The 14,971-nt window shown below is 41.1% G+C and overlaps 1 long non-coding RNA gene across 1 annotated transcript; it reads left to right on the top strand.

The window, feature by feature from the left end:
* Window positions 1–864: 864 nt before the first annotated feature.
* LOC134485857 (uncharacterized) lies at window positions 865–6,797 on the top strand. The gene is made up of 2 exons (XR_010064141.1): window positions 865–4,711; window positions 4,779–6,797. It is a non-coding gene; the product is annotated as an uncharacterized LOC134485857 (long non-coding RNA).
* Window positions 6,798–14,971: the final 8,174 nt, after the last annotated feature.

Here is a 14,971-nt window from a genome sequence, read left to right as displayed (position 1 = left end):
GAGAGCACAAAGATTCCCAAATTGAAGTGCCAGTAAATATCTTCAACAAAAATTATAGAAGAAAGCTTGGCTGACCTAAAGAAAGAGATCCCTATAATCATACAAGAAGCCAATAGTCATACAAGAAGCCATAATCATACAAGAACTCCAAATAGATTGGACCAGAAAAGAGATTATTTTTTTCACATAATAGTCAAAACACCAAACACACAAAACAAAGGAAGAATATTAAAAGCAGTAAGGAAAAAGGTCAAGTAACTTATAAAGGCAGATCTATCAGAATTATGCCAGAGTTCTCACCAGAGACTATGAAAGTCAGAAGATCCTGGGCAGAAGCTATACAGACCTTAAGAGAACACAAATGTCAGCCCAGGCTACTATATCCAGCAAAACTCTCAATTAACATAGATGGAGAAAGCAAGATATTCCTTGACAAAACAAAATTTACACAATATCTTTCCACAAATCCAGCCCTAAAAAGGATAATAGATGGAAAACTCCAACACAAGGGGGGAAACTACACCCTAGAAAAAGCAAACAGGAAACAACAATCGCTATTACTTAATATCTATTAACATCAATGAACTCAATTTTCCAATAAATAGACATAGACTAAAAGACTGGATACTTAAAGACAACCCAGCATTTTGCTGCATACAGGAAATACATCTCAGTGACAATGACAGACCCTACCTCAGAGTAAAAGACTGGAAAAATTTTTGCAAGCAAATGTTCCCAAGAAACAAGTTAGAGTAGCCATTCTAATATTGAATAAAATTGACTTTCAACCAAAAGTTATCAAAAAAGATAAAGACACTTCAAATTGATCAAAGGAAAAATCCCCCAAGATGAAGTCTTGTAGAACTAGAGTTTCATAAAGGTTACTCATTGTCAGAGTCCGATGTGCAGGGCCGGACGTGCCTGAGGGAGAGCCAGAGATAGGACTTGCCGAACCAGCTATCAGCCCCAAGGACACTGACCATCCTTCCTTCCCCAAGGACACCCTCCCCTTCCTTCACCCCCCTGAGTGAGATGAGCCACCCTACCTGCCTGCCGAGCTGCTAGATAACACACACTCCTTGCTGATGTCATTTCGCGCCGAAAGTAACCGTGCACCTTTTGAATTGACCAATCATGTGTAACCGCGCGAATGCCCCTTACCTCCCCTATAAAAACCCCCGAGTTTGGAAGCTCGGGGTCGATTCCTCTGTCTCCTGTGTGAGATACGTGTCGACCCGGGATCCCGCTAAGACCTGGGATCTCGTTAATAAAGCTACCTCTTGCTGTTACATCAAGAATGGCTCCTCGTGATTCCTGGGGGCACCCCACCCTGCGATCGGAGCGAGAGACGCGGCTCCCCGTTTTGGGGTACGCTCTTTCATTTGGGGGCTCGTCCGGGATCGGAGCGTGACCCCCGGAACCCCGAATGCCACTTGCAGGTACGTTAGTGTGAGTGCTGGAAAGAGGCCGCTGTGTGTGAGTGTGTGTGAATTAAGTCCTGTAGTCTGTGTTTTTCGGTACCGGTTTAAGGTCTTAGTGCACTGTCTGGGCAGATGAAGGATTCCTGCCCTGTGCACGAGAGTCTTAGTGCACTGTCTGGGCAGAAGAAGGTTTCCTGCCCTGTGCACGGGTGGAAGAAGGATTCCCGCCCGGTAGAAAGCTAGCTTGAGAGTGCACTGTCTGGGCAGAAGAAGGATTCCTGCCCTGTGCACGGGTGGAAGAAGGTTCCCCACCCCGAATAGGCGCCTGTGAGTAGATGAAGGATTCCTACTCTGAATAGTCTTTTTCTAGTCTTTTTCTTTTTTTTTTCCTTTTTAGAAAGCTCACTGGGGGACGCCCCAATCGAGCAGGCTCTGGGACGCGTGAGAGACGTTCCTCGAGCCAGCCTTTGTCGGGTCCTGGCTCTGGGACGCGTGAGAGACGTTCCACGAGCCGAATTTTGTCGGGAGGACCCGGCAACGGACAGTCAAAAAGATCTGACTGTGACTTGACTTTCGAGGTTGCGTTCGGCTGCCTATTTGAGTGTAGGCATGGACAAGTGTGCTTAGATGTGTTAGTGTCTGTTGTCTGTATTCTGTTTCTGTGTTTGGTATCCCAGAAGCAGCTAAGGTTAAGCTGCAGTTTGGGCCAGGTACTGAAGGTACCAGGCATCTGTGGAAATTGGTTATAGGATGCTTTGTTTTAGTCTTGCTTGTCTGGTTTGTTTTCTGTGGTATTGCCGAGTGTCTTTTTTTGGCTTTTGTTTCGTGTTTGAATTTGGACTGACGACTGTGTTTAAAATCTTGGACCGACGACTGTGTTTGAAATCATGAAACTGTTTGCTTTGTTCGTTGAAGAGTTTTACTTGGTCCCCTTAATGCTTAGTGAGTAAGGAACTTAATTTTGTGGACCCCGCTCTAGTGGCGGTGTGTTGGTTGATAGCCAAAGTTAGTTTTTAAAACAGTGTTTTATCTGTGCTTGTGCTCGCAGCCAGCTGAGATAAGCTAGAGAAGTGAGTAAATATTGCTTGGGAGCAAAGAATCTTAAAGGCAGAGTTTCAGCCGGTATGACACGTAGTGCATAACTGCCTAAAAGATCAGAAATGCTGTCAACAGGCTATAAAAAAAAAAAGGGGGGGGGGACAGGCTGCGTTAGAAACGCTACAGGAAGAATAATCTAAAAAGGCTGAGAGCTAGGTCGGGCTATAAGGAAAACAAGAACAGGAAAGGAATTTCTGACATTTGCTCACAGAAGGAGAGCACTCATTTAGAGAAGTTCTTTAAGGAAGCCTGCCTTATCTGCTGTCTTTATTCCAAGGGAGGAGTCAGTCTCCAGCACTAAATTACTTGGAGGTGGCCAAGGTCAGGATTAATGTTTTCTTTTCCTTGGGCCCTTTAAACCCAGAGAGACAGTTTGGTAAAGGGCTACTACTGAGGTCCTGATAGCCCCAGGTGAACTGGTTACGATTCTTCTGTCAGCCACCTGGCATCTAGCACCCAGGTTCTAACCATCTCTCCATCCTTTTGTTATTAGTTGTTACTAGAAGCCTAGTGTCATTTGGAGGCTAGTTCTCTTGAGAGACAAAGCTACGGAGCTCACACTGAAGAGAGATGCTCCTTGAGGGAAAACCTAACTCTAGAGAGATAGTCGATAACAGATTGGCTGCCTCTCTGTTCACCTTTCTGTTTCATAGACAAAGCTTGTGCTTATTTGTACAATGGCCTTTTCGTTCCAAGAAAGGCCTCCTGGTTTAACTGTGTGACTAAATGCTGTTTGCCCTCTTCGGTAGACTCTATTCTCAAGATTCTCTTGTTTTCTCACCATCCCATTTGATATGCTTGTTAGTAACTGTTACAGGTCTTCTTTACCACCAAGGAAAGACGGAATCCTACTGGAGACCAGAAAAAAATGTTCCAGACACGGATAGAAGGCCCTCACTTCTGCCTGCTCTCTTCAGACGCCTGAAGGTAGGGAGTGCCAGGTCTGCCGCCAGGCTCCAAGGGTGGGTCTCTGAGGGGCTGGAAAGTGCCCCAGCAATCTGGCTAAGATAAGGAAAAGATATGAAGAGAAAGTTACAGAAACTTGAAGGGTTAAGCTAAGTCACTGAGAGAGTTATTGTAAGTTGCAGAGAAAATAAGTTGATGCATGGTTCAGGGTCTGTGCAGAAAAGTGGACAGCACCTAATAGCTGTAGAAGAAGATGCAGAGAGACTGAAAAGAAAGAAAGAAAGAAAGAAAGAAAGAAAGAAAGAAAGAAAGAAAGAAAGAGGTAAAAAGAGCAGGAAGCTAGGGAAGAAAAGAGACTAAAAGAAGAGGAAGCTAGAGAGTTAAAGAGAGATAGAAGACAAGAGAGGAACATATACTGGCCACAGTAGTTAGGGAACCTAGGAAGATAGTACCTGGCAACAGAAGAGAATTCCTGGCTAAAGATCAGTGTGCCTAATACGAAGAAAAAAAGGACACTGGGTCAGGGACTGCCCAAGAAGAACAAGAGGGGCCACTGGAGAGCCTCTTGGTCCTAGAGTGCTGGCTATGTACAGAGATAGAAGGGAAGTGTGGATACAGGGACCCAATGCTCTGTGCTCCTATGCCCCCCAGTGGGCCAATATCCAAAGACCTTGAGTGCAAGGGGCTACTGGCAACGAACAATACTTATGGACTGCCCGAAGAACAGTGGACCTTGGCGTGGGCCGGGTAACCCACCCACTAATTCATGGTCATCCCTGACTGCCCCTATCCCTTGCTCATGAGAAAATTGCTCTCCAAAATGGCTTGCGTGGGCTGAAATGGCTGGGTGAGGCCATGTGTATACATATCTACAGACTGTGTATGTGGAGCTTAAGACCTGTCTCAGTGCACCAGTACCTGATGCTGGGAGATGTGTGACTTAGTCCTGATCTGCCTGGAACACATCACTCCTGCCAACCGGGCACTAACAATTATCACCCAATCCAGGACTTAAACTGTGATAGAGTGGCTGATGTTCTGTCTTTGAATAGAGTGTCCCAAAAGATGGGACCACTGGTCAGCTGCCATGGACTAGATTCTCCACCGGTTGGGGACAATCTGGTCACCTTGCTGCCCAATCCGGACCTGGAGCCACCACAGCACGAGTGTCAAGTACTGGCAGAAGCCCATGGGTGGAGGAAAGACCTCTGTGACTGGCTGATTGACCCCTGCTGAAAGCCGAGGACCTTGTCCACAGACGGGAACAGTTCTCTTCATGAATGAAGGTCAGAGACAAGTGGGTGCTGCCATGGTGGACAACACAATGTCATCTGGGATGGCTCAACCCCCCAGTACATCAGCACTGCAGATGCCTTTACCATCTCTTGGATGCCCTGGTGAAGCCAACAACTGTGAGTACTATTCATTGCTCAGGATATCAGGAGGGAAGAGATTCAGTGACATGGGGCAATAACGAAGCAGATAAAGTGGCTCGAAAAATGGTTATGCAGGAGCCCATCCTGGTTGCAGGCCTGCAAGAGACAGCCACTGGGAACTGGGATCGGACTAAGGGATGGCCTCACTTAGAAAAGGCCCAAATTGCTTAAAAGATAAAGGACAATGGCACACTTGAGGGGAAAGCTATACTCCCCAGAGAATAAAGGAAAGACTCACTTTGCCAAATACAGAAATGGACTCATTTAGGAGATAAAAAGTTTGTCCAAGTAGTTAAGTGTATGTAATAGACTTTAAGATTTTAGCCAGAGAGGCAGTAGAAAGTATAAGGTATGTCAATAAGTGAATGCTTAGCAAGCAAACAGGGCAAAGAGACCTAGAGAGTTTAGTGAAAAGTCGAAGTGAACTTCACTGAGATAAAACAAGAAAAATATAATCACAAGTATCTCCTAGTGCTTGTAGATACTTTTTCAGGAATAGATAGACGCTTTCCTCACCAAACGAGAGACAGCCTCTGCAATCATCAAGAAGATACTGGAAGAAATCTTCCCCAGGTCTGGAATGCCCAAGGTAATCTGGTCAGACAACGGCCCAACTTTCGTTGCCAAGGTAAGCCAGGGTGTGGCCAAGTATTTAGAGGTCGATTGGAAATTACATTGTATTTACAGACCTCAAAGTTCAGGACAGGTAGAGTAAATAAATAAAATTTTAAAAGAGACCCTGACCAAATTAAATTAACCATGGAGACTGGCGCAGACTGGGTGACACTCCTTCCCTCTTGCTCTCTTCAGAGCAAGAAATACCCCTTCCAGATTCAGCCTTACCCCCTTTGAGATCTTATATGGGGCCTCAGTCCCCCTGACTGTATTAGATGATGTTACTGAACCAACATGTCATAGTGCCATAGTAATAATGATTTGTGTGCCAGGCTAAAAGACCTTCAGGTGATACAGAAAGAAATCTGCTCACAGCTGACAGCAGCCTATGCCCCGGAGACCCCTGAGACATCCCATCAGTTCCAGGTCGGAGATTGCAGCTACACTGAGCCCAGACACTCGAGCCTCGCTGGAAAGGACCGTACCTGGTGCTGCTGACCACCCTGAGAGCTGTCAATTCTCAGCCCTCACCAGCCGTGTACTAGCTGTTGGGGCTGAGAGCTGGGACCTAGAGGGAAACTCAGTCATGTTTGTCCTGGGTTCTATCAAGATAGGTGTGGGATAGGCTTGATTTCCATTACAAATGATGTAACATTGCATATGTTAGTACTCTTAACACTTCTTGGGACTGTGCCTCAGGGATCACAGTCTGTATAAGCTTAGAAGTTCTAAAAGCTAGTCATGACCTTGGTGGATAGGCTTGGATAGTGTCCAGGTTAGAATCCTCATGTTAAGACAACAATACCAAGCTGTTATGCTAGATGAAGCTGAGTTCTCCATGAAGTTCTAGGATTAGAACTATTAACAAAAAAAAGAAGTGGGGAATGTAGAACTAGAGTTTCATAAAGGTTACTCATTGTCAGAGTCCGATGTGCAGGGCCGGACGTGCCTGAGGGAGAGCCAGAGATAGGACTTGCCGAACCAGCTATCAGCCCCAAGGACACTGACCATCCTTCCTTCCCCAAGGACACCCTCCCCTTCCTTCACCCCCCTGAGTGAGATGAGCCACCCTACCTGCCTGCCGAGCTGCTAGATAACACACACTCCTTGCTGATGTCATTTCGCGCCGAAAGTAACCGTGCACCTTTTGAATTGACCAATCATGTGTAACCGCGCGAATGCCCCTTACCTCCCCTATAAAAACCCCCGAGTTTGGAAGCTCGGGGTCGATTCCTCTGTCTCCTGTGTGAGATACGTGTCGACCCGGGATCCCGCTAAGACCTGGGATCTCGTTAATAAAGCTACCTCTTGCTGTTACATCAAGAATGGCTCCTCGTGATTCCTGGGGGCACCCCACCCTGCGATCGGAGCGAGAGATGCGGCTCCCCGTTTTGGGGTATGCTCTTTCAGTCTCAATACTGAATATCTATGCTATAGATACAAGGGCACCTACGTTCATAAAAGAAACCTTACTAAACCTCAAGTACACATTGTACCTCACACAAATGCTAGTCCACTCTCATGAATGGAGAGACCATGGAAACAAAAACTAAACAGAGATCAAGAGAAACTAAGAGGTACTGAATGTGTTTAACAGATACCCATAGGACATTACATCCTAAAACAAAAGAATATACTTTCTTCAAATCCTGTTCTCCAAAATTGACAAATTGTTCTCCAAAGGATTCAACAGATACAAGAAAATTGAAATAATCCCATATATCCTATCAGATCACCACAGACTTAGGCTGGTCTTCAGTAACAACAGAAATGACAGAAAGCCCACATACACATGAAATTTGAACTACTCCCTACTCAATGAGAACTTTGTCAAGGAAAAAATAAAGAAATTATGTCGTTTTTAGAATTTAATGACAATAAAGGAACAACATAACCAAAATTATGGGAAGCAATGAAAGCAGTACTAAGAGGAAAACTCATAGCTCTGAGTGCCTCCAAAAAGAAACTGGAGATCACATACATTAGCAGCTTGAGAGTACACATAAAAGCTCTAGAGCTAAAAGAAGCAAATACACCCAAGAGGAGTAGGCAGCAGGAAATATTCAAATTTAGGGCTGAAATCAACCAAGAAGAAACCAAAAGAAGTATATAAAGAATCAGCCAAACCAGGAGCTTGGTCTTTGAGAAAATCAACAAGATAGATAAACCATTAGTCAGACTAGCCAGAGGGCACAAAGTGTCAGAGCCTCCCTGGTCCCCTGTAATGTTTCACAGCCCTTGTCAGACCCTACTGGGTCTCTTGCAGGGTTTGAGCCCTGCTGAGCCCTGCTGAAGCATGTGGAAGCCTTTTGTTCCTAACAAAGGAGCAGTCTGGCTAGTACTGAGTGGTGGTGGTCAATTCTTTCCTGCCTTTTGTCTTCTCAGTCTTTGTCTTTAAGATTATGCTGATCTTCCTGGATATTTCCCTAGTTTATTCAGGTCACCTTTTGTTACTGAAGTCTCCATCCAGGGTTTCCCACTGTGCTTCCCAGATATTTTCTACCTGGTGTACTTGGTGTATATATTTGGTGAATAAAGTTACAGGAACCCTTCCTCTTCTGGCTTGACACGAATAACCTGTGTGTGTGTGGTGTGTGTGTGTGTGTGTGTGTGTGTGTGTGTGTGTGTGTGTGTGTGTTTCTTTAATCCCGCAGGCTTTCACCTAAATTTTGGTACTGTGTTGGTGCGGGCACCAACAACAAAGAGTGTATCAAATTAAAATTAACAAAATCAGAAATGAAAAGGAAGACATAACAACAGAATCTGAGGAAATTCAAAATATCATCAGATCCTAATATAAAAGCCTATATTCAACAAAACTGGAAAATCTGAATGAAAAGGACAATTTTCTAGAAAGATACCAGGTACCAACGATAAATCAGGTTGAGAAAAACCATCTAAAAAGTCCCATAATTCCTAAAAAGATAGAATCAGTTATTAAAAGTTTCTCAACCAAAAAAGAAAGCCTAGGACCCGATGGATTTAGTGAAGACTTCCATCACATCTTCATATAAGATCTTAGACCAAATCTGTCCAAACTATTCCACAAAATAAAAACAGAAGGTGCACTACCCAGTTTCTTCTATGAAGCTACAGTTATGCTTATACATAAATCACACAAAGACCCAACAAAGAAAGAGAACTTCAGTCCAATTGCCCTTATGAATATTGATGCAAAAATGCACAATATAATCTCCCAAAAGGAATCCAAGAACACATCAAAATGATTCTCCATCATGACCGAGGAGGCATCATCCCAGGGAAACAGGGGTGTTTCAACATATGGAAATCAATCAATGTAATCCACTATGTAAACAAACTCAAAGAAAAAACAGCGTGATCATCTCATTAGATGTTGAGAAAAAAATTGACAAAATTCAACACCATTTCATATTAAAGTCTTTGAAAGATCAAGAATTCAAGGCCCATAATTAAACATACTAAAAGGAATATAGAGCAAAGCAGTTCCCACCATCAAACTAAATATAGAGAAACTTGAAGTTATCCCATTAATATCAGGGGCAAGACAAGGCTGCCCACTGTCTCCCTACTTACTTAATGTGGTACTAGATGTCATAGACAGAGCAATCAGACAACCAAAGGAGGTCAAAGGGACACAAATTGGAACAGAAGAAGACAAAATATCACTATTTGCAGAAGGTATGATAGTATATTTAAGTGACCCCAAAAGATCCATCAGATATCTACTAAACCTGATAACAAATTCAGTAAAATGGCTGGGTATAAAATTAACTCACACAAATCAGTAGCCTTTCACTACTCAAAGGATAAACAGACTGAGAAAGAAATTAGGGAAATGACACCCTTCACACTAGTCCCAAATAATATAAAATACTTCGGTGTGACTTTAACAAAGCAAGTGAAAGATCTTTATGACAAGAACTTCAAGTCTCTGAAAAGTAAGATCTCAGAAGATGAAAAGCCCTCTCCTGCTCATGGATTGGCAGGATTAATATAGTAAAAATGGCCATTTTGCCAAAAGTAATCTACATATTCAATGCAATCCCCATCAAAATTCCAATTCAATTCTTCATAGGGATAGAAAGAACAATTTTCAAATTCATTTGGAATAACAAAAAACCCAGGATTGTGAAAACTTTACTCAACAAGAAAAGTACTTATGGGAGAATCAAAATCCTTGACCTCAAGCAATATTAGAGAACAATGGTGATTAAAAAATATATGGTATTCATACAGAGACAGGCAGATAGATCAGTAGAATAGAAATGAAGACCCAGAAATGAACCTACACACCTATGGTCACTGATCTATTACAAAGGAACTAAAACAATCCAGTGGAAAAATGATAGCATTTTCAACAAATGTTGCTGGTACAACTGGAGGTCAGCATGTAGAAGCATGCAAAGGGATCTTTCATATCGACCTGTACAAAGTTTAAGTCTAAGTGAAACATGGACCTCCACATCAATCCAGATATACTCAAAATAATAGAAGAAAAAGTGGGGAAGAACCTTGACCACAAGAGCACTGGGAAAAATTTTCTGAACAAAACACCAATGGTTTATGCTGTAAGATAAGGAATTGACAAATGGGACCTCATAAAACTAGAAAGCTTCTGGAAGGAAAAGGACACTGTCATTAGGACAAAAATGGCAACTAATAAACTGAGAAAAGATCTTTACCAATCCTATATCCAATAGAGGGCTAATATCCAAAATATACAGAGAACTCAAGAAGTTAGACTTCAGCGAACCAAATAACCCTATTAAAACTGGAGTACAGAGCTAATCAAAGAATTCTCAGCTGAGGAATATCGAATGGCTGAGAAGCACCAAAAAAAATGTTCAATACCCTTAGTCATCAGGGAAATGCAAGTGAAAACAACCCTGAGATTCCACCTCATACCAGTAAGAATGGCTAAGATAAAAAACTTAGATGATAACAGATCCTGGGGAGGATTTGGAAAAACACTAACACTCTTCCATTTTTGGTGAGATTGCAATATTGTACAACCAGTCTGGAAATCAGTCTGGAAGTTCCTCAGAAAATTGGACATTACACTACAGAGGACCCAGCTGTACCTCTCCTGGGTATATACCCAAAAGAGCCTCCAACATACAACAAAGACACATGCTCCACTATGTTTATAGCAGCCTTATTTATAATAGCCAGAATCTGGAAAGAACCCAGATGCCCTTCAAGAGAGGTGCAGATATAGAAAATGTGGTACATCTACACAATGTAGTACTACTCAGCTATCAAAAACAACGGCTTCATGAAATTCATAGGCACATGAGATGAACTAATAAATATCATTCTGAGTGAGGTAAACCAATCACAGAAAACCACACATGGTATACACTCATTGATAAGTGGATGTTATCCCAAAAGTTGGAATTACCCAAGATGCAATCCACAGAGCACATGAAGCTCAAGAAGAAGGATGACTAAAATGTGGATGCTTCAGTTCTTCTTAAAAGGGGAAGAAAAATATCCATAGGAGGGGATATGGAGGCAAAGTTTAGAGCAGAGACTGAAGGAGTGGACATTCAGAGCCTGCCCCACATGAGGCCCAAATATACACAGTCAACAAAACTAGATAAGATTGATGGAGCTAAGAACTTCAGGCTGACAGGAACCGGATGTAGACTCTCCTAAGACATAACCAGAGCATGTCAAATACATAGGCGAATGCTAGTAGCAAACAACTGAACTGAGAATGGGACTGTTGTTAGAGGAATTAGAGAAAGGTATGAAAGAATTGAAGGGGCTTGCAACCGCATAAGAACAACAATGCCAACCAACCAGAGCTTCCAGTGATTAAAACACTACCCTAAACTACACCTGGACTGACTCATGGCTCTAACTGCATATGTAGCAGAGGATGGAATTGTTGGACACCAGTGCAAGGAGAAGCCCTTTGTCCTGTCAAGGTTGGACTCCCAAGTGCAGGAGAATGTCGGGTGGGGTGGTGTTAAGGAGGGAGTGCATGGGGGGACACTGTTATGTGGGAGAGGCAGCGGGAGGGGATCGGATGTTTATAGACAGGAAACTAGGAAGGGAATAATATTTGAAATGAAAATAAAGAAATATATTCCACAAAAAAATAAAATAAATTTTCTCAAAAAAATTAGGAGTCTTCCTCTACACAAAAGATAATCAGACTGAAATTAGGGAATTACACTCTTTACAATAGTGACAAATAACACAAAACATCTCGGTGTGACTTTAACAAAGCAAGTGAAAGATCTGTATGACAAGAACTTCAACTCTCTAAAGAAAGAAACTGAAGAAAATATCAGAAAACAGAAAGATCTCTCATCCTCATGGAGTGGCAGAATTAATATAGGAAAATGGTCATTTTGCCAAAAGTTATCAAGAGATTCAATATTCCCATCAAAATTCCAACTGAATTCTTCATAGAGTTAGAAAGAGCAGATTGCAAATTCATTTATAATAACAAAAAAATAGCAAAAAATATCCTCAAGAATGAAAGTACTTCTGGGGACAATTGCATTCCAGAGCAATAGTGATAAATTCTGTATGGTATTGGTACAGAGACAGTCAGTTAGATCAGTGGAATAGAATTGAAGATCCAGAAATGAACCCACACACCTATAGTCACTTGATCCTTGAAAGGGAGATAAAACCATCCATTGGAAAAGAGCATTTTCAACAAATGTTGCTGGTTCATCTAGGGGTCAGCATATATAAGATTGAAAATTGATCCATTCTTATCTCCCTGTACAAAGTTCAAGTCCAAGTTGATCAAGGACCTCCACATAAAACCAGATACACTCAAACTAGTAGAAGAAAAAGTGGGGAAGAATCTCATACACATAGGCACTGGGGAAATTTTCCTGAACACAACAACAATTGCTTATGATCTAAGATTATGAATTGACAAATGGGACTACAAAAATTACAAAGCTTCTTTAAGACAAAGGACATTGTCACTAGGACAAAATGACAACCAACAGATTGGGAATAAGTCTTTACCAATCCTACATCAGATAGAGAGCTGATATCCAATATATATAAAGAACTCGAGAAGTTAGACTCCAGAGACATAAATAACCCTGTTAAAAAAAGAGTACAGGACTAAACGAAGAATTTTCAGTTGAGGAATATCGAATGTCTTAGAATTAACTAAAGAAATGTTCCACATCCTCAGTCACCAGGGAAATGCAAATCAAAACAACCCCGAGATTCCAGGTCACACCAGTCAGAATATCTAGGATCAAAAACTCAGGGTGAGGATGTGGAGAATGATTAACATTTCTCCATTGTTGGTGGGACTGCAAACTTTTACAACAACTTTGGAAATCAGTCTGGAGGGTCCTCAGAAAATTGAACATAGTACTACTTGAGGACCCAGATATACCACTTGTGGGCATATACCCAAAAGATGCTTGAAAATATAACAAGGACAGATGCTCTACTATGTTCATAGCAGCCTTATTTATAATAGTCAGAAGCTAGAAAGAATGCAGATGTTCCTCAACAGAGAAATGGATACAGAAAATGTCAAATAAAATAATATCAGACTCTTTTACTTGGTATTTTATTCTTGAAAGAAAATTAATTTCTCAAGAAAAAGTCAAAATGATATGGTTTCACCTTAACGAAAACCAAAAGAAACAAAACAGAGAAACAAACAGAAAAAACCAGTCATCCAGAATTCTCACCAAGTTTCAGAACAAAAAAACCCCACAGTAATGAAAAGGAGGGAAGAAAAAACAAAAAGAAAATTGTATCATTAGTAACTTTGCTCAAAAACTCTTGCATTTTTTTCTTTCATAGTTCACAAAATACATCTCAAAGACCCAAACTTTCTTCCCAAACTTTTCATTTGTTAATAGAAGAAAGAGTTCCATTTTTAAGAATATTTAGGAAGTAGAAACAACGCCTTGAATTTGCTCAACATTTGGAAGCTGAACAAATGTTGCCTTAATGAAGTATCACGTGTTAAAGCAACAAAACAGAATGTGCTGCATGCCATAGCCTATGGAGACCTTACTTTTGTTCACTTCTGTAGAGCACAGAAGTGGTATTGTTTTAGAAAAAGAAAGAGAATACCAAATAGTAAACAATTCTGCTGAGAGTGAACACAATTATCTGTGTTTCTTCCCTCAAAGATGAAAGGGCTATCACCTCAAATATTGTACGATTTTTCCTTCATTATTCTTCTGCTTTTCCTTCCCTATCATGTGTGTACATTTTTTTAGTTGTTAGCATTTTACTTTATTATTTATATCTGTCATTGAAAATCAGATTTTCTGTATAAAATCTATCATTTTAGCAAATATTGATATTTCTCTCCATGTATAGGTTGCGTCCACCCTAGAATTATGATAGGAAGACAATATTATCAGTGCCTCTAAGGTGTTCATACGCACTTAAAACAAATAAAAAAAAAAACAAAATGTCTTTTTATTCTTCTATGTCAAAACCTGCATTAGAGCGTGAAAGTAATTATTTCATGACTGATGAAACCTATACAGATAATAGAGCCCAGAGAAAAATTATAATAGTGCTTGTGAATAAGATTTAAGAAAGTGCAAAAGGCATGTCTCTGTCATTTCATAGAATGACTGTCATGTTTGTTGTTTTACAGTAGAAATGTGTTACTACAATAAACAAATCTTTAGATCTTTATCTGTAACTACAGATTTTTTCAATAAATCTTTTTTCTACATAAAATAAGTTTTTATGGACATAAATATTTTAATCATTTTACATAATAAACGTGTAAGAAAATATTAAAAATCTAGCAAAAGACAGAAAAACAGAATAAATCCAAAGCAGCTCCAGATATGAGACAAATGCTGGGATTATTTCATTATTGAATTAAATAACGTTGGACAGTATATTGAGAACTTGATTTTATTTTCTAAAATTGCTAAAAATTACCATAATTTTTTGTTTAAAGATACTAGAGCAATTATTTTTTAGAGTTGGTGGCTAGAAATCTTGAAACTCATGTCATCCTGGCTGAAACATTTTACCCATGACATGGAACCTGGTAAAAGGCCTCTTTTTGTTGTTAAATATTGTGTGCATATAATTATGAAGCATATGTGTGTTTGTGTGTGTGTGTGTGTGTGTGTGTGTCCCTGCCAGTGGGGACCCAGTTATTCAGGGTCCCGAAGGGGCGCTACCCTTGGGCCTAAATGGGGGGCAAGAGAAGAAGGAGACCAAGCAAGATTCTGTTGTCAAGGTTTCCTTTATTGAGAGAAATGTACAGCATTTAAAGCTCTGAGGTAGGAATGGAAGCAGGAACTGAAGCTTAGGGTGGGGAAGTTTGGGAAATGCCCAAGCATATAAGGTGAATCACTACACTGCAAGATATCCTCCTATAACAAAGAGGCAACAGTCTTCCGGGGACATGTTCTTTGAAAAGGTCGAACCCTTCTCAGGAATCTGCTCAGGGACATCCGGTGTTTTCCTCAGGCTGAAACATCCTGTCATTGCTCCCAGGGTCTTCCTGGGAGAGGCTTTAGTTCAACAATC

The sequence above is a fragment of the Rattus norvegicus genome, chromosome 2, assembly GCF_036323735.1.
Source record: "Rattus norvegicus strain BN/NHsdMcwi chromosome 2, GRCr8, whole genome shotgun sequence".
In the NCBI taxonomy this organism is placed as follows: domain Eukaryota; kingdom Metazoa; phylum Chordata; class Mammalia; order Rodentia; family Muridae; genus Rattus; species Rattus norvegicus.
Note: the sequence above shows the minus strand (reverse complement) of the source record. Positions and strands in the feature narration are given on the sequence as shown.